This window comes from Apis laboriosa, unplaced genomic scaffold, assembly GCF_014066325.1.
Source record: "Apis laboriosa isolate Shangri-la unplaced genomic scaffold, ASM1406632v1 scaffold34_cov151, whole genome shotgun sequence".
NCBI lineage: Eukaryota > Metazoa > Arthropoda > Insecta > Hymenoptera > Apidae > Apis > Apis laboriosa.
Genome location: NW_025222928.1, coordinates 1,783,941 through 1,804,817, shown reverse-complemented (window position 1 = coordinate 1,804,817; position 20,877 = coordinate 1,783,941). Strand labels below are relative to the sequence as shown.

General features: G+C 36.0%; 1 protein-coding gene across 1 annotated transcript in view; it reads left to right on the top strand.

Annotated features, from left to right (window-relative positions):
• The window catches only part of LOC122714658 (hemicentin-2-like), a 247,075-nt gene that overhangs the window by 162,196 nt on the left and 64,002 nt on the right, over positions 1-20,877 (top strand). The window lies entirely within an intron of this gene.

The window sequence follows — 20,877 nt, the reverse complement described above, 5'->3', positions numbered from 1 at the left end:
GCCTCCCTCTCAACGCCTCTCCTTTGTTCTCGACACAAAGTTAAAAGCGATTATACGGTAAACGTCAATATTGAATTGGTCGGTCGAATAGTTTGCCAAGATATTTTTCCAACCCCTTCATCGAGCGACGATAATAACTCGTCTTCGTTCATTCGATGACTTGTCGAGAACGTTGAATGGATGGCAAAATAACGCGTGAGAACGAATGTGGTAAGAGGTGTGTCATTCAAGATATTGATTTATTGCATATTGATCAAATTCGTTGATCCTTTACAAAACGGTGCCACTTGCATTCCGGGACGAGTTAATCGGCCGATGTTTGTTTCGATCTGGATTGATGAATGGTGTGATAACGTTACAAATTGATGATTTAATTAGACGAATTGTAATCCGACGAGTCGATTGTTCGCGATCGACTGTGTTTGATTTTAATTAGTTGAATAATCGGCCGTATTATCGCGCCTGTGTTAAATCTCTGTGCGATCTCGAGATGTTTATTTTCGATTCTTTCCTCTTCGAAAATCTTACGATATCGCATTTATAACAAAGACCTTTGATCAAATAAGAAAACTTTTTTTCTAAGAAATATCCAATCTTTCTAATATTTCTTCTTTATCACGATATTATTTTACTCTGTATGTAATATTAATATTTAAAATCTCAAGACGATTTTATTCGATTCTGTCCTCTTCGAAAATTTTACGATATCGCGCATTTATAGGAAAAAATTAATCTTTGGTCGAATAAGAAAAATTTTTTCCAAGGAATATCCAATCTTTCCAATCTTTCTTCTTTATCAATTCACGATATTATTTTATTCTCTACGTATTATTAATATTTAACAAAAATCTCGAGACGATTTTATTCGATTCTCTCCTCTTCGAAAATCTTACGATATCGCATTTATAGCAAAGATTCTTTGATCGAAAGAAAATTTTTTTCCAAGGATCTAATTTTATCCAATCTTTCCAATCTTTCTTCTTTATCAATTCACGATTATTTTACTCTCTATGTAATATTTAACAAAATTTTTCCTCGAAAAATTTTAATTTTAATTCGAAATATTCAACGTCAAGAGTGTTAAATTAAATATTTAACATTATAATAATATTTCCTCGATTACGAATATCTTGTTTCACCCTCATCTCCTTGATCGCATCTCGATCGATCGACACGACAATTTCAATTCGTGTCTCGAGAGAAGGAAGTAGAAAGAAAATTTGACACCAGAAGAAGAATCACCGCAAAAAGGAGCACTTACCGCGCCCGTTCCAACTGTGCGCCCCCGCCGTCTGGCTTCTTTCATTTCGCGTTATTGCGAAGGCGAAAAGGACAAACTGCTCTTTCAGCTCGCGGTACACGGAAAATATACAGGGTCCACCTTTTTCGCCATCACACATTCCTCAAATACTTTTATGGGTGAGCGTGAAACGCGTTGTAAAAATACGGGAAATATAAACTTATACCTATTTTATTATATCGAGAAATCGATAACGAAACTCGATTCGCAGTAGACAGTAGATTGCACGTTATTAACGTCGATAACAGGAGAAATTGCTTGGGGCGCAATGGGTCGTGGTGGGCTGACCTTTATTCACAGGCGTGGAAACTTGAAGCTTCTGGAAATGATAAGTTCCAGAGGACAGTTCGAGTGAACTAAATTTAACCCTTTCATTACGACTATGCTCCGTTTGCTTTGATTCGATATCTCTCCATATTGCGGATAATTATCGGTCGTTCATCGTCAAGAGAGGTACGTGTTCTATGATTATGAGGATAGAGATTCGTTTGAAATTTTGTATATTTTTTTTTTTTTTTTATAATTTATATTATATAAATTATTTTGTGTTATTCTTTTGTACATATTCGTATAAGATTCACTTCCACGATATTACATTTGTCGCATGCCAACTTAAAATTCCATCTTCGTGATATTGCACAGTTGAAATTCACTATTTTTAGTAAAAGTAAGAAGATTTCGTCTTAGAAAATATTTATTTTATTCTGCAATTTATAAATATTTATTCGATATGATAATGAAATAAGGGAAGATCTTTTCATTTTCTAAGATTTCATTCAGTGTATATGAATGAAAAATTCTTTTATAAATCTCCCTAAAATTTCGTGATCTATTAAAAATCAAATAACAGCAATATATATGTGATATAACAGCAAAAAAATCTGTACTATACGATTGCTGTTCTAGATCAAAAGTTTTTTCCTCTCAAAATTTTGGCTACTCGTTAAGAAAATTAAATATTTTACGATGTAAAATTGATTTTCTCGTAATCGTCCGATCATTTTTTGGAAAGAAGGATTAATAAACATTACTTACATCTCCGCGAAATTAATTATTCACGGAAGATCATAATCATGAACATACGCTAATTATATATCACGATCACGTTGCAAAGACACGATCCAATTTCACGAGTCTGAAACCTCTCGAAACCAAGCTGCTCGCGGTTGAACATTCGCCCAACAACCACCGAAATCAATGGATTAAGAGGAATCTGACAATTAATTTCGTAAATTCGTGCCAAAACTATCATTCGCCGATAAAATCTACAACCAATCTCATCGAGTTAAAATAGGAAAAAAAAAAAAGAAACGTAGCAGAAATCAAACGTTAAATTAGCAAAAACGGCAGATCAAACATCAAATATTCAGCGTGCGGATAAAATAAAAATGCGCGTGTGCATACATTGATACCTATAAAATGTAAACAATTAAACGTGCGATTAAACGTGTTGATAAAACCAGTCACGCGGATGCTATATGCTCCTGTAAAAATATCCGGATATTTTTTTTTTCTTTTTTTTTTTTTCATTCCACCTCTATTCGTCCGAGTAATTTTTATAATTAAAGCGGAACCTCGATGCTTTTCCTCCGCCTCTCATTCGAACCATCTGAATACGCGTGTTTTTTCCCCCGAGGTATTCAAAACGTGACTCGTTCTTCGCGGATTAAATGGTAATTTCACCTGACCTACCTCATCTTTGCACGCATTTTCTTTCCCCTCGGCCACTTTTTGAGTCTCTTAATTTCTCCACGTTCAAAGAAACTAACGAGTGTCTATACTCGGCTGTCCCGAGAGAAAGTCCTCTTCGTTATTTGCACGCGCAATTTTAATGGTCAAAATGGTTGAAAAATACACACAGTGTAATTCAATTCTTATTAAAATTAATTTGCTCCATTTCTTTCTAATTTTTGCGATAACGCGTTTATTTTCTCGTTAAGCGTCTCCTGGTCCCTGCAACAATTAATTACAGTATTAATGAAATGAAAAATAAAAAAAAAATTACGTGTTGGCCAAAGAAATCTAAAGTTTGGAAAAATATAAAGTTTTATAAAGTTGGAATACAATTCATCTCGACTATTATTTAGAAGAACGAAATAAATTCTAGAAAGATATCGTGTAATAAACGAAAATAACGGCATCCTAAAATATCCATTTTACATATAAAATATATATCTTTGCCAACGTTGCACGAAAATTCAACTGGTTCCATACCAGTGCGAACGCAACGTTTCGGTCGAGATCGTATAACGAGATACGAAGCGATGGCACGTCAGGTTGCATATTTAAGGGTGAGCTTATTAACACGACACCAGCGCCACTGCCAGTGAATCATCGGGTAGCGGTGTGAATGGGGCTTAACGTAGAAGGAGTAGAGGAAACGCGGAGCGAAACAGGAAGCAGCCGTTTCCATGGACACGACACCGGTATTGGCTTAGAATCGGCTTTTCTCTGGCTGCATTTTCATACCTCGCCTACCTCTCCAATGCTTTGTCACCTATATACGAGAGATGCCTCGTATGCACGCATTCAATACGGTCAACAGTTCCGTGTTTTCACGGAAGCAACGAAAACTCTCGACTAATTACGAGTGGAAATCCCGTTAATACCGTTGCCACGTACCCGCTTTCCAACTATAATAACTTTTGCCCATAATAACTTTTTTTTAGAAGAGAAAAAAAAAGGAGAGAAAAAAAGAATGGAGGAGTAAGAAGATTGCAACTGTGGCTCTATATCGTGGCGAAATCCACGTAAGAAAGTTAGAAACGTAATCTCGACGAAGCTGAACGCAAGCGTGCGGACGTGTTGCGTGAAACGTGGTGAAACCTTCGGAACATGGAATTTCACCGAATATTCTGTCTCGTTGTTAGTTTCGTTTTATCGCCTACATCTGTTTTTCCAGGGTTAGTGGTATACGTGCGTTACAAGTTGAACATGAGACGTTATTTGCCGAGTTATTCCGTGCACGTATAGCTTATGTAGGGAAAACGAAAGTCGAAAATACGTATGGCGTTAGTGGAGTAGTAGATAGAGTTCTCGCTTGCCACGGTGTTGGACTTAGGTTCGATTCTTCGTAAATTTTATGAAATTTTTCCTCCAGTTTTTAGTGGATTTTTCGCAACTACGATACTAGGGGAAAAGTGTAATATTTGTGTAGTGAAAAATTTCTGAAATATTCTCTTTGTTTTTAAACAAAAAAAGAAAATGGTTGAAGAAAAAAAACTATGGAGCATCAAGAAAATTCTCTTCTCCTCTGTGTTGTGCATATATATATGTATATATATATTTTCAAGTATTTTCATTCAGTAGTTCTTCTACATTCTTGCAGCTATTTTCATAAAATCGTGTGTGAAATTGGTCTTATATAAAAATATCAAACAGAGAAAAAAGAGAGAGAGAAAAAAAGTTCATATCCTTTCTCCGTGAAACTGAGATTTTTTAAATCTTTTAAAATAGCTCCAAAAATTTCCCTCCACGGTGAGAACAAAGAATGAATATGTACACTTCTCAAAAAAAAAAAAAAAAAAAAAAACGAGAGAGAGGAAAAACGACCAGAATTCTTATTTAAAATATATATACATACAGCTTCTTCGCACACATGGTGGGATGTAGATTTTCTAAATTCTCAAACAGAGAAGTGCAATGTAAATTTGTTATTGGTTCAAAGAGAAAGGGAGAATAGCGAAGCTTTTGAAGCATTAAAAATACTTCAAAAAATCGAAGAAAACAAAGAAGTGTTTGTAAGTGGTAGAAATCACAGCGATGGGAATTTCTTCTCGTAAATATACAAATCTGTCTCTCTCTCTCTCTCTCTCATTCTTTCTCTCATTCATCTTCTTCCATCATTCTTTGCATCTTTTATCTTTCGAGAGAGAAGTTCTTGAAACTTGATGTTCCTAGTTTCCACGAATATTCCCAACGAGGAAAAATAGACTCATAAAGCATGTCGCGTGGTGTACGCTCAAAACAATCGCGGCCAACTGAATTCGAGGATTAATGGATGCCGATGAAACATCGAAACCGCGGACAACGGCGCATGAAATATAAATTCCGTATCAACGGGAAGCCAGGAGGAGTGGTGGCGAGTGAATCGGAGCGTCTTCGCAACGGGATTATTCCAGGCACAATGAATTGCACGGCGAATTGCGAGAATCCCCCTTTTGAACTTCGTTGCATCGTACGAATACGAGAACAAAGGGACATTTCTGCACAAAGGAGTTTGTGGAGAGCACCTGAGAACACGATCTCTCTCTCTCTCTCTCTCTCTTTGTCTCTCCTCGTCCTCCCCAGCTCTATATCTCACGAAAGAAAAATATTTATCTTCGAGGTACCGAATGGGCGGAAACGTTCGATCGAAATCGATTAACGAGAAAGAGAGAGATTTTTTTTCCCCCTCATATTTAACGTTTTCTCAGATTTATCTTGGAAAAAGTTAGTACTCCTCTTGGAAGAAGAAAAATTCTTCACAATTAAGAAGTTTTCCGGGAAAAAGATCGTAATTTGTCCTTCTTAATTAGGATCTTCTATCTAATATATATATATGTATAAGTGTTTCGAAATATTTGAGAAAAATTTAATATTATTTTTCTTTATATTTCGTTCCTACTAAATATTGTTTCAAATAATAAAAAAAAAGAAGAAAGAATAACACACAATGATAATTACAATAGGTCGCAAATATAAAGAACCTTTGGGGAAAGTCTCCCTCTCCTTCCAAAATTCTCTCCAAAATCTTTGCGAATAAATATCACGAAAGACAATGCCATTCATTGCGAAAATATATGTTGATTAACAGAGAATACTATTTAACTCGAAATGTCTCACGGTTTCACACGGCTTCGCGGGGGACGGACGTAAAACGTGATTTACCACCCTCTGTATTTTATACCTTCTCTGAATAGCGACCCCGTTCCCGAATAATCCCGTTTCAGCGATTCGAACAAGGGGTTAAGGAACTATTAGATCCCGAATAGGAGGGATATTCAAGCCGAAGAATATAGGAATCTATCCGACAGAATCGCTCGAGAGGATCAGCAGAATGAATCGCCTCTCCCAGGATGATTGGAAGACGAATCGAATGAATTCTCGATATATCCTCGAATTCTCAAAATCTATGACGCATCCTTCCCTCCCCTTTTCTTTGCCTCCAAAATTTTTAATTCTCGCTTCCTTTATATAACGCCTCCTTAAAATATTGAAAATATTCTCCGATCGGTTGTTTCGTATTTCACGAATTGAATCGCGTGATTTCGTTTTCCACGCGACGAAGATACAGACACGGGTATTAAAACGCGAGATGAACGATTCGAGGAAAGCCAGCCAGCTTCCCTCGACTTGCTAAAAATATTTCGATCTTCTTCGTTCGAGTCGCGATACTCGAGAATAAGCATGCTCGAGAAATTCGCATAATAAAATATTGCGAAACGCGGACGTTTTACGCGAGTTGAGGCATCAAACACGGGAGGGAGGGCGTGATATAGAGAAGTTACTTTAAAAATGCATCACCAGTATCGCGGAGGATAAATCCGAAAACGAGAGATAAATATCGTATTGAGCGTCTGTTGTCCATGGAATATCAAGTTGGTACGTTAGTTGTTAAGTTTAAGTAACAGGGATGGAACAAGAATCTGAAAATTGCATTCCATCGTCCAGCGTTATCTGTCTCAAAATTTTCCCAAATTTTCGGGCGAGATCGAATGAAAATTTATTTTAGCACGGATGTTCGCAACGTCGTGCAATGTTCATTACGGACATTATGTTGCATAAACGTCGGTTTGTCGTACCAAAGTTTTGATTTCGCGTAACGCTAATACGAGGCGATAAATGATAATTACATCGGGGAGTAAAACATCGCAGTTATTTTACCGATTTATGGTGCGTGGATTTCCGGTACGTGGAGCTCCAGTTTGCTCGTTTGGGTATTATTCTTACAGAAGAAGAACAGTGCAATATGTGCAGCTGCAATTATGATGATGCTACGCTGCTTTCATTAAAATCGGTGAGAATATACGAAGCTTTCATTGTCAGAGCTCTTACTCTTAATTCTTTGAAAACGCTATTTTTCTTCCTTTCTCTGTACTCTCAACCCTCGACGACATTCTCTGACCCTTCGTTAATTGCAGATTCTACGTAAATCATTCGTCCATAAGCACGTAGAATCTCTTCCCCTTTTTTTTTTTTCTTCTTTTTATTACTCTCAGTTAAAAAAAGATCGGAAAGGAATATTTAAAAATTCTCAGAGCAATTTTTTATATTTTTCATCCTTCTTCTTCTTTTTTCGATAATAATTCTTCGCAATCACAGAATCTAAGTTAACTTTTTTGAACGATTTCACGCTTGTGTAAAAATCGAATCGAAGACTCTTTTTAATAACACTTGACTCCCTCTTTCCACCAAACTCATTCCAAAAAAAAATCTCATCGTTTCCTCAATGCTTAAACATTTTCACTCCGCTCCGTTGAAATTACTTGAGACGAGGCTCGAGATATAACCGCGAAATAACAGACACAACAATGGTAACGGATAATAACCATCCCTTAACGTCTTTTTCATGGCCATTTCTTATAACCTTTGGAAATAACGGAGAGAAAGAGAGGAAGGAAGAGAGAAGAACAGAGAGAGAGAGAGAGCGGAAGTGGCGTGGCGTATAGCCACGAGGAAAAACTGTCTTGGACGGAGGTACGGGTGGAAGTTTGAGCGCCAACGTCCCGCAAAATTAGTTTCATTCGAGGAAAAAATGAGCCGTGCTCGGTGGGAACGGTTGCACGGTCGGATTGGCATCGAGGAATGCCGGAGAGAGAGGAGGACTCGGATCGATATTGTACTCGTGTACAATGGTGGGCAACGTTCGTTCGATCCCTAAACCGGGATCCGTCCCACGGTATATCGTAATTAACCAATTAAAACTTCCGGTCCCGTAATTTCCGAAATAATAACCGGTTTCTGTGCCCCCTCCCCCCATCCTCCAGTTTCTGATTATATTCGACAGTTCAATTATTCCTCTAATTAAGCGGTCAACAATACGTCAAACGTATCCGAGCGTCCAATTCGACCACTTCTCTCTGGCTCGAGTCTCAAGATTCTACGGCTGATGTTCGTCCATTAATTCCAAGAAGATGCGAACGATGAAGTAGTTTGTGATTCGAGAGTTAATTTATTTCAAGCGAAACGAGTTTATATATATATATTTATAAATATGGAGGACTAAAAAGATCGTTTATCATAAGAAACGTTATTATAAAATATTCGTGGGACGTTTTTTCTCTTTTCGAAACATAATCGATAAATTCAATCAAAATTCCGACGAAGAAAGGAGACAAACAACGAATAGAAAGAATATCAATGCAGGGTAAAAATCACGGAATCCTCCCTTCCCCTGTTCGAGCCTGTTTCCATCCGAAAATTCGTCGGCTAATGAAACGCGTTGGCCGCAACACTCGAGGCTAATCGAGGAAAATACCGTTATTTGTTTCCCGCGCGCTATTTATTATGGATTAACGAGAAAATTCGGCAACGATAATTTATGTGAAAGTAGACCGAGATAGGAGATCGCTTAATTAAATCGTTCTGGAAATCTGCGCTCTCCAACCCCTATCCGATACACGGGTGGCGCAACACCGTGCTCCCTTCGATATTCGAATGTTATTAAATATTCATTACATAATAAAGCCGGACATGTTGCCGCCATTATATCGGCCGATATATCGATCTCGCGGATACTCACGAGTATCGAGAGTTTTTCGAGCACGGCTAGTAATTTAATAGTAATAACGTTCGTATTCGCCCCCTCCCCCGCGAGTAAGATCGAATATCAAATCGTTGGCCGTGGATATATACGGAATATCACGAATGCAGCATTAGCGAAAACTATTAATGTCGGCGTAAACGTTCGAATACCGGGGATTTACTTGGCTAAATGAAACCGGGCAAATACATAAGTTCGAATCTGGAGCACGGTTGTTATATGTGCGGGGAGTATATCTCGTTCGACGACGATTTATTCTAGCCTTTTAACAATAACGCGAACGCGACTTGCGTGGCGATAAAAATGTTTATTATTCAATCGAGGGAGGGAGGGGGCAACGTTTGCGTGCAATGGAATCTTTTATTCGCCGGGTTTAACTTTTATTTTGTTCTTTTTTTTCTTCTTTTGAAGTGACTCCTTGTATCCCTGCAAGCGAAATTTTTTTAATTATAAACGGAGAATTAAGGTAATTGGTCGGTGATTCTACGTACCTTCCATGCGACATATCAACTACATAGGAAGGAGATTCGATGCACCTTGTGCTTTGGTACCTCGAGGACCTCGGTACGTCGGTTTACAGGTAAGAAGAGAACCAATTTGGACGCGGGCGGGTCCTAAAAACACATGGAAACATCGGTTAATTCGAAATTTCTTTCCAATTTCAAGCGATATTTTCGAAAACTTTGGAAAAACTTTCGTTTCGATTTTCTTAACTCGAGTTATTAATTAAGAAATACTAGCCAATCGCGTGTACTCCGAAAGACGTGCTATCGATAAACAAATTAACAAACAAGTTCAAACAACACGTATGAATGTAAAAAATATTCTTTTACCGAAGAAAAGAACCATATCGAATTATATATCTTATTCGTTATTGCATACGAAACACAGAATCGCGCTTCGTTTTTTTATCTACCCACGATAAAAATTCTAATGCGAAATTAATCGAAATACGATTACGAGCGACGTAAAATTTAATACGCGTCGAACGAAGGCTCGCGGTGAACTGAGGTTATTGCGAAGAAATTCGGTGTGTTGACATCGCGCGTGTCGACGTTTGTTGATATTTCTTTGGATAGATTTTAAAATCGTTCGAGTTCCAAGAATTTTATTACTTGCGTGATTAATTGTATGTTTATTGTCGTCGAATATACTCGGATACATTTCAATGTATTTTTTAAAAATTTGTAGTTTTTAAATTTATCGTTTTTTCTTAATTTTTCAAATTGAAACGAAATTAAAGTTATAGTATATAACTATAGTGAGATTGTAACACGAATTCTAAAAAGAAAAATTTATATTCAATCGTACCACCCACGCGTCTCCTTAATAATCGAATATGCAAATTTCAAATATCGCCAAGAATTTTCTCAACGGATTTGATTTCTCTCCCAATATTTTTCTTTATAAAATTCTCTTTCCGTCGTAAAAATCTCACGCTTTATAAAACCTCGTAAGAAAATAACGTACACATTCTTATTCAATATCCATATAATTAATTTTCTTTTTCATATACATATATAGTGCAAAAAAAATTATTTTACATGAAATTTATATCTTATTACGAGAAATTTTCTTGTAAATCGAGGTAATTGGGATAACGTTTAAAGTTCTTTCTTGTTTAAAGCGAACGCTAGTAAATGGTAATCCGCAAAAAGACGAGATTTCTTTTTTCCAAACGAATGCAAATTTAATTCACTTTAAGTTCTTTTTCACCGATCGACGTTGTAACAAAGGAACTCGAAGATACGATCGATACACCCGTTTCGGATTAAATCCTTCCTTCTAATTATCTTAGCGAGTTTCGCAATCTATGGAAATCATCCGATTCTATTTGATATTGTGAGAAAGAAATTTATAATTGCGAGAAGGAGGGAGAATCCACGTACGTACGTACAATCACGGTAACTATTCAGAACGGGACAAGAAGTTTCCCGTAGTTTCCTTTCCACTCCCGCTAACCAAATTTTCCTTCCACTCCGCTCGTTAATACTCATACAATGCGAAACTCGAAATTGTCAAGTTTTAAACGTCATGGAAACGATATATTTAAATGATAAGCTACTTAAATATCTCTGTTTTAAATCCAAACGCTATTGACTGTAATAAAAGAAACTATTATCTAATACGTTTCTGAAAATAAAAAATTCTTCAGAATTAATTTCAATATCAACCGCAAAATTCTTGCAAAAATTAATATCTTTCAATTTCAACGATACTGATATTCACTACAAATGCACTTTAACTTTAACTTTAACTTACCTAAGACATTTGATATTTATTCAAAAATTAAAAAATCCTCTCCATCTTTCTTCAATCAATTTCTTCATCATCCACCAATTTTTAATCATCGCTTTCCGCTTGTCGAGTGCCTTCCTCTTTCACATCGTCCCCCGCGGGACTTGTAGAAGTGAAGAAAGTCGTAAAATTATCATGGTTGATCTGGAGGAGAGGAGGGGAAGCATATGATCCAGGCTTATCGCGAGGAATGGCGCGTGGCGGGAATAAAAAGGGAAATAAGCCGCCCCGGACGATGGCTCCACGAGAATCCGATCCTCCTCGAATGATATTTGCGCTCCCTTTCCGCGACATGGCCGTGGATACGCGAAATCCGATTTAAAATGATAGCAAAGCTTGCTCAGAATGGAAGCGCGCCATGGAAATGCGGTGTTATTGCTCATATCCGAGTAAACCGGCTTCTACACGCTCGCGTGTCGTCCTCGATCCGCTCCGCGTCCAATTCACCGTGATTCAATTTCACTACACGATTTATTCCGCCCCTACCATTCGATCATATACCGGAGGTGCGATTTTTTTCGTGAGCGCGAACAATATATGCAAGGATAGTTCTCGTGTTATTGCACATTATATAGATACGAGTGTTCTCGATTGATATCGATGATGAAAATGAAAATAAATAAGGTTTTAATTAACGTAACGAGTAAGTAAAAAAAATTGAGTGACGAGTCGTTCTGCGAATTTTTTCAATACGAATTGTATAATTGATTATTTCGTTTGTTGGAAGAAAATGGATTTGGACACATCCATTAAAATAATATTTTCAAATATGAAAACGTTTTGAAAGTTATGCTTGAAACTTGTATCATAGTGATACAATAGTAATACGAAAACGTGACGTGACTTCTATGAATTAGTAGATCGGGTTTATGACAATTATTTTTTAAATAAAATATGTTTTTGAAAAAATATATGCTTTAAATTTAATGAAAAACTATTACTAGGAAATGATTTCATTGTTCGTCAATGGCGTTTCAAAAGGCACGATACGGAAATTTGTTAGAAAACAGTTAGACTTAGTATACTGTGCAAATTGGAGAATCAATTTACTTTGGCGGAGGGAACTTCGTGTACTCTCTTGTGTCCGTTTCAAACGAATTGTCGTTTGCTTATTTCCCGTATCGGTGACGACGCTTCGTTAAACCTTTTGGCAAAATTTCCCCGGCAAAGGATAAAATTCTTCTAATCGCGATAATATTATCTAAAATATAACCGCGCGCGTTTAGCTAAAAATGTTGTTCGTTTTTTCCGTAAATGAAAATGTATCTCGTTTTTCGTTCGAAAAAAGAAATGAAAATAAAAAATTAGCAAAAATTTTCGTAATAATATCAATCCAATTTTCCAAAAATTCCTATATTTCAAATATTTTAATATTCGATATATATGTATATATATATATATATAGTTAATAAATAAATAAAGTTGACCTATTTACGGATGAAATTTCCAGTCCAATCCCATTTATCCCAAACTGAATTACTAATATCGATAACGAATACGTGATACATCAAATTTCACCCTTTTTAAAGAGCCAATCGCAATGATGGAACGTAATAGAATAACGGTGGATTGGGCGTAATTTATATATCGGAACGATCTTGTTTTATCGTGGTACAGGTTGAATAAACAGAGGGATCAGAAAAAAATTTATGGAAATCCTCCATTTTACGAGGGAATTAAACTCCGCCTACGTATCGAGCTATCATTTCGAAAGAATGAAATCGAAAATATCAACGTCAATGGTCAACAACGTTATACAATTCGTATTTCGATTTTTCTATAGATTATAAATTTCACGATAAATTCGATAACAACCGATACCGAACCATATCGAGTTTCAACGCTTATACCTGAAACTCGACTGATAATCGCTCTTAAAATTTCCGATTTTCGTTTCGATACACAATGAAGATTCATTGCGATTCGATTAATTGTATTATATCCCGCCGATACGCGAACCGTTTGGAACCGGTTTTGGAAAACACGTACCTGTCATTTTTCCGCGATTCCCCTCGTGGTTTCTGACACGTTGAATAATTTCTGTCGAAACACGTAAATCCACTTTTCGAAAATTCATCGACTATACCATTATATCTCGTGACCGACTTAACCTGCCCCGTGTCTCTCCAAATATTATAAACTTTTTGAAATGTTTTATATCGAAAATAATCCGGTTTGCAAATAAAGGGAAAAACATTTTGTCAATTTCGTCGAAATTTCTCACCTGTTACGTCTTCGTAATTAATTGTCGATTACTCGTGTGCTTCTTTCCTTCGTTCAGATGATGAATATTCATAAAATCTCATTAAAATTTCTGCAATAAATTCGAACGCGAAAGAACACTATTGCAATTCAATCATCCGATTATTTCAATGTCAGTTGTAACATTTTCGTTTCAATTTCACGATTTCGTTTGATAATTATATCGCAAATATAATTTTATTTATTTTTTTTTTTAAATCTACTACAAAAATTTGTTCGTTGAAATTTCTCGTCCCGAGTGTATTTCCATTATCATCGATTACATTACAATCCTTATCTCGATATTCGATTTCATCATCGTGAGATTCCATTCCATTGCAAAATAATAATCTCGCAACAATGATCCAAATTCCGCAACATCGTATATTCTCCAAGAGCATCAACATCACCACCGTAACCAACGACTATCCATTTTAGGGATCTCTCAAATCATCCGCCATTGGCGAGCAACAAACCCTATAATTTGGCCGGGAATCGTCTCCAAACACTCATCTTCACGATCCAACACCTGCCCTTCAACCAAGGCCAGCGTTAATCACCAAAGTGCTCGTTTGACGCGATAAAATCGCGTGCCACGGCCCCATTGCCCGGCATATTCCTCCTCTCTCCCTCTCTCCCTCTCCCTCTCCCTCTCTCCCAGCTGATATTATCGATTCGGTGCGCTTCTGGCTGCCGCCACGACACCCGTTTATGCACACGTTTCCCGCGATATGACAAACAGCGTGACGCCGTGGCTACGACCGGCCTCGTTGATACGCGAGATGTCATCTCGGCTTTTCGTGCAACTACGAGCTGCGAGATGAACGAGCGCTTCGAGGTCGAGAGGCCTCGAAACCATCGGACAAACCGCAGCTGAATTATGTTCGAGGATCTCCCTGTAGAAGGAAAGAAGTTTATGGAGAAGGCTTGAAAGAGAGAGAGAGAGAAAGGGAGAGAAAGAATTTCATTCTTTGGGGAAAGGAACCTTTTATGATCGGTGTTTCAAGGATAAAATGTGGAGAAGAGGGTGAGTTTGGATGTATTGGATGTAGGGAAAGGTTGTTGTATCAGGGGATTGTTGGTTGGATCAAGTTTATGGTGAATCTATGGTGAAATTTAATCAAGCGGGAACATTCTATCTGATCTCTAATTCTTTCTTTTTATTTGTGTAATATTTTGATTAATTAAAATCGATGATTAATTAATTGTAATCGACATTAATCAAAATGTCGTAGTTAATATAGAAAGGAGGAATAAAGTTTATTTTTGCATCTCCTCCTGTTATTTCAAATTTTTTTTTTTATTTCTGATACATTGTGATCAGATTATAGCCGCGTCAACGCTCCATTAATCCAGAACCATGCACGTCATTCTTTTTTAATTCGTTTAGAGAAATTTATTGCGTTTACCGACACGTCAAACAAACCAGACCGCTGAGTTAATCGTTTGTTTCAACAATTTCAGGTCAATTAATTCATTCATCGAACGGAAGATTGACCTGTACGCAAATGTACAGTCAAATGTAGTTCAAATCAAAATATATCGAATACCAAAATTGTTTTAAATGGTACTCGAATTTTTGCGAACAACTGTTGAATGGAATGGTTTTTTCAAGTGTCGTCTTAAGTTTGTTCTTTTAGGGATTTTTATTGGACGTTTAGATTGTGATGGGAGGGGAGGAGACACGAGGGGAACAAAAGTCACGGGGAGAGAGAAAGATAACGACGCGGTTCAAAGAGGGAAACGCGATCGTGAATTCCTCAATGGGTTTATGGTAAGGGTTCCCACTAACCTGTTTTTATCGTTATAGACGTCTACAGAACATTCCTTGGTATGTAATTCTAATCCTCGGGATGCTTGTCGTATCACGCGTTTATAATTCTGAAAAAAAGGAAGCATTGTTCCATTAACTAATGGCCAATACTGAATTATTCATAAAAGTGATAAATATTTCTCGTTCTGTTTCATTATCGTGTAAATGCGATTGTAAATTCTGTTTGAGATATTATAATACCAATAATCAAATATATTTGATGAATGATATTAATAAAGCTGATAAAAGTTAATGATCAAATTTGAATTATTTATGAGAAGAGTAAATATATCCTATTCTGTTCACTTTTTTCTTCGAGATATTAATAAATATCAATTATATTTTACGATTTGTTTCTTCATTACGAAGGATTACATCGAAGAAATTGGCAATTTAGAATTATTAATAAAAATCCCTCCAATTTTTAATCATCATGCAAACGAACTGTGCGAATTCTATTCGAGATATTACATTAAATTATATTAATTACACAAATTTCACAATTTGTATCTCCATAATGAAGAAAATATTCAAAAAATTAATCAATAGCTAATTAATTATTCATAAGAATAATACATCTTTTTAATTATATTATTAATTAATTCTACAAATATAATCCGAATAAATTCGAATAAAAATTTTGACGATTTGTCAAAAAAAAGAACGATAATATCAAAAATTTTCTCTTTTTTTTAATACATGAAATTAAAATCTTAATTCCTTTAAAAATGGATACAAGAGAGAAATGCGTGCAAACGTATTCGAATGGAGCATGATGGCATGGAATTATTTTGCGCGAAATGCTCGAGGCCATGATTCACGCGAATGAATCGTTTGACAATCGTGGAAGGATTGTTTGATATTCCCCAAGGATGATGTAATGAAATTATTTCGCAATGAGAACTTTGTAGTTCAGTGTCAAAAAAGTATTAACCAGGTAAACAGAATATTGTTATTTCGAAAATATTTTTGTTTCGTTAAACTTATTCCTTCTAAGAATTAAAATACACATTTTAATTAAATTATACATATTTTCATACCTTATTTTTTCTAATTTTCCTCCTCTACCATTTTATTTTTTAAAAAATAAAATATATATTATAAAGTCAAATTAAAAGTTTCGAAATTTTAATTTCAATTTCTATTCTTTACAATATTTCATTCTCCCTATATTTCATATATTCTTACAACTTTAATCTCCTCTGAAAAATACATTTACGAATTTTCAATACGAACACTTTGCATCGATTAAAAAAAAAATGTTCAATAATTTTCAATAAAAATTAAATAATTAACGAAAAAAGCGGAGGTTCAATTCTATAATACAATAATCGCAAAATTTAAATTGTACATCTCGATCGAAACGTGTTCTCGGAACTTCCTAGAAAATATTTCCGAGAAAACAGTTTCAATAAACCGAGTTCAGAATTGATTGAATCCATTCGCCCGATTGAATTTCATCCCTTCGACTAATTATAATTCGTTGAGAGGAAAGAGCTGAATGGAATTAAATCGGTTGTCTTGGAATTGATTAAAAAGTGAGTAAAAGAATAACCGGTGTTGATGAAACAAAGTAAACGCGCCTTCCGCCACGATATCTCGCTTCAAATTAATTGAAGCGCAGTAATTTCGTAACTGCACCGACTCTTACGTAATCTGCAATTATTATACAGTTTATTTTTTTTTCAAACGCTACTTGTTACATTTTCGCTCTATTTTTCACCCTTGGCGAGCTTTTTATTAAGTTTTTCGCCAAATGTTTTCGTAATTACGCGTTGATTGTATCGCACGCGGCCATTTTTTTGGTCCATTTATCGTCCAACACTTTATTCTCCTTCTTTAATTAAGCATATTCATATTCTTGAATTTTATCAAATATTTTTTGTAAACAAGATAATAACGAAAACGACTCTTCAATTATAAACAGAAATTCGTTGTTGAATACATAAAGTTTATATACGGAAAGTATTTGTACTTATTATTGTATTTAAACATTAATCAATCACTTGCATATATTATATTATATTTCGTATTAACACGGATATCTCTCTGAAAAAACGCGGTTGCATGTATCGATATCGTATCAATATTGTTTTTATATGATTAAAAATTAAATACCGTTAAAACGAAATAAAAAAAAAAAAACAGAAATGGCACGTACGAATTTTCACTGGCACGTGAACCATTCCTCGATGATTTCATTTTACAAATTTTACAAATAATCGTTAATAACACGTACAAATAAAATCTTTCTAATTTTATTCGAAAAAAACTATTTTATTAAAAATTATCGATTCAATAAATATTATTTATAAATTTTTAACCCACGTATATAAAAAAATTTCGTCACCACTACTCTATATATATATATATATATATAATTTAGAAATGCATTCAGACTCAGTATTTCACGAAAAAAAAAAAAAAAAAAGATCTTTGTACGAAATGCGTTAAATCGATCCGGCCATTTTGTAAAAAAGCATGTCCTCGTCGTGTCGAATATCACGAAGTGTCTAGTGGAACATGCTCGAATATCAATAAAGCAACGCCCCTATCCGTAATCATATTTCATCGACGACAGAAAGAACAGAATGGAGGATTCGAGGCCTACCCTTCTTCTATCACCCTCTTGTATATTTCTATTCATTTTTCTACTTTGAAATCGGACAAAAATCGATTGGAGGAATGATAGACATCAGATGGTGGCCCAGGTCGCATCTTTTTCGATATTCCGTCCTCGAAGAAAGGAAGAAGAATAGAATAAGGATAGCCTCGTGTATGAAAGAAAAGAGAAGCTCCCCCGTCAATTTCTATATTAAACGTTTCGATTTTTCTCTTCGATATTCCACGGAACGTGAGTGAAACGCAAAATTACAAAAAAAACAATTTTGATTTCGTAATAATAAAAATTTGGTTAAATATCGAGTTAAGTTATAGTTATAGTTATAAACGAAATTAAATTAAGATAAATCAAAATTTATAATTCTCTAATCTCTTTCAGTATTCTCCATCTATCGAGAATAAGAGAGAGAGAGAGAGAGTCTCCGCGAAGGAATAAATCTGTTCGAATTATTCCACAACAAGATCTTCCCGTTTGTCTTAAGAAACTTAAGAAATTTAACAAATCAAAGAAATCACAGGGTAACAGGGACAATTTTCGACAGACACTCCACGGTATCCTCGGTATCCGTGAGCGGCAATTATCTTGCCGCTAATTATTGACACGTACTACTTAATCCACGCCACGAATCCCTGCGCATACCTGTTAATTACGGGTTCTGCGCCGCTTAATTCTCGATATTATACGCATTAAGACGTCGGTCGGCTAATTACCGAGTCGCGCCGCTTGATACGCAAGTTACGAGGTCGCGATCAAATCGGCCCCCTAAACGCCCGCTCTACACCGCTTAATCTCGGTATCTTGCCTCGGCTAAGCGTTTCCCTCCACCTCCGCACTTAGTTTTATCCGCTCCAACACGCTCCGCAAATATTCTCGGGCGTTGCAGACGCGCGAGACAGAAAAGGAGAGGCGAGGATTCGAGAAGAGGGAGAAATTGTAGAAAAATCTCCAAGTTTCAAAGGGTCGCCCTTTCTCCTCCCCTCATATCGGGGGGGGGAAGCGTCAAACGTATTACGTTTCTTCTAACGTAATGAGCTTGTTTGTATTGCGAAAAGCCAGCTTTGTTTTTCGAGTTTCCCTTCGGATAGGGAAAGGGCACAAAGAAGCTGGTCAACGCGAAAAAATAATCTCTTTTTGAAGTCTCTCGTGAAACTTGAATAATCAAGTAATGGTATATGCTTGTGCTATAACGAACTCTAATCTGCATTTCTTTGTCTCTTTCGTAACTTGTATAGTAGGTTGTATAAGCTGTTTTAACGTATAAACTCGAGGATTGGTCGTTTTATCGTTACGAAAAATTAAAGATTACGGATTCGATTCCATTGTCGTCGTATCTATTATACGAAAATTTTCGTACGTAGTTTGCTAATAGTTTTTCATTTGTAAATTAAAATCGATCGCCCTACCTCCGTGCGCGTGCAAAATTTCAATTTTTGGCCGCTACAAAATTGACGCTAGAAAATTTATAAATTAAAATCGCATACTCGCAAAATTCAAATTTTGCGAACGCCATAAAGCCGACATGGAAATGTAATGTTTGTTTAAATTAAAATCAATCGTTTTGTATATCGCGCATAATAAACAAAATTTCAATTTTTCCACAAAATTGCCAAAAAAAGGAAAAAGAAAATTCTACTAACTTTTAGATTAAAATCCTACCCTTGCTACTCGCGTGCAAAATTTAAATTTCAAATATCGTTAAAAATCGTCGAAAAAATCGTCCGAACCGAATAACTCATTCAAAAACGATCCTTTCCTAAATCTAAAAAATCTTCAAACGACGAATAAACTCTCTTTAAATACCACTATCCAAGATTCTCAACGGATTCGTCCCAATTAATCACGAAATTGGCCATAATAGACGCGATTCACTGCGATAAATAAGCCACAATTCTTTATTATCAAACGTGTTCCGCGATCGCTCCCTCGCGGCAATATCCATTTATTTCGAAGATAACGGGAAGGAGAATATTTTTCGACGTGGATGGCACTCTGCAACGACTACTTCCGCTTCCGTACGTTCGTCTTTAAGCGTAGAACGCATATCTGGGTCGGTGGAGGACAACTCGAGACTTTACGACGACGAGATGGGGACAACGCGAGTTTCGTTTTATTTTTCGCGTATTTCTTCGCGTGTTCTTTCGTTTCGTTACGCTCCCTTTTTCTTACGTTCCACGTCTTTTGTTCTCCGTTAAAACGACTGGTTAAGTATGGAATGATCTCGTGCGAGCCGCGGAGCAAGCAAGATTTCGCGAGAAACGAGCTTTCACGGGAACGTACGTTCTCGAACGAGCATTATCTTGTTCGTGAGACGTGCCCGAACTTTCTTGCCTCGTTGACTTTTGGAATTTTCAACTGAACGACGAGATGGAATCTTTGAAAGATTAATGATTGTGTGCAGAGCCGTAAAAAAAAAAAAAAAAAAGAAAAAGAAAAAGAGGATCCAGGAATTTGAAAAAGAGGTATTTTCCCGAGAATCGTGGATTCCAAGAGATCGATTCTTCAGGAAACGAGAACGTTTTCGTTCGGTGTAATTATCAGTTTGAAAAAGGACGAGAAAGTGTAAGAAATTGAAGAGTGAATGACTTGAAATATTTTTGAAAGTTTGTGAATAAAAAAAGTATCCTTATTTAGTGTGAAAATATCGATATCAACTTTCGATTATTTTTCAGTATCGAAATCCTATTTTTTGAAAACTACAATAATTTTTTGATACTACTTCACCTGCATATTGAATAACCGATTAAAAAGTAGATATTGGCGTTATATCGCCATTGTATTTAACTCTCGAAACAAAATATAAATCGCGATTATTTTCACGAAAACGTTCCCCGAGGACGATATTTCCTGGACCGATTCTC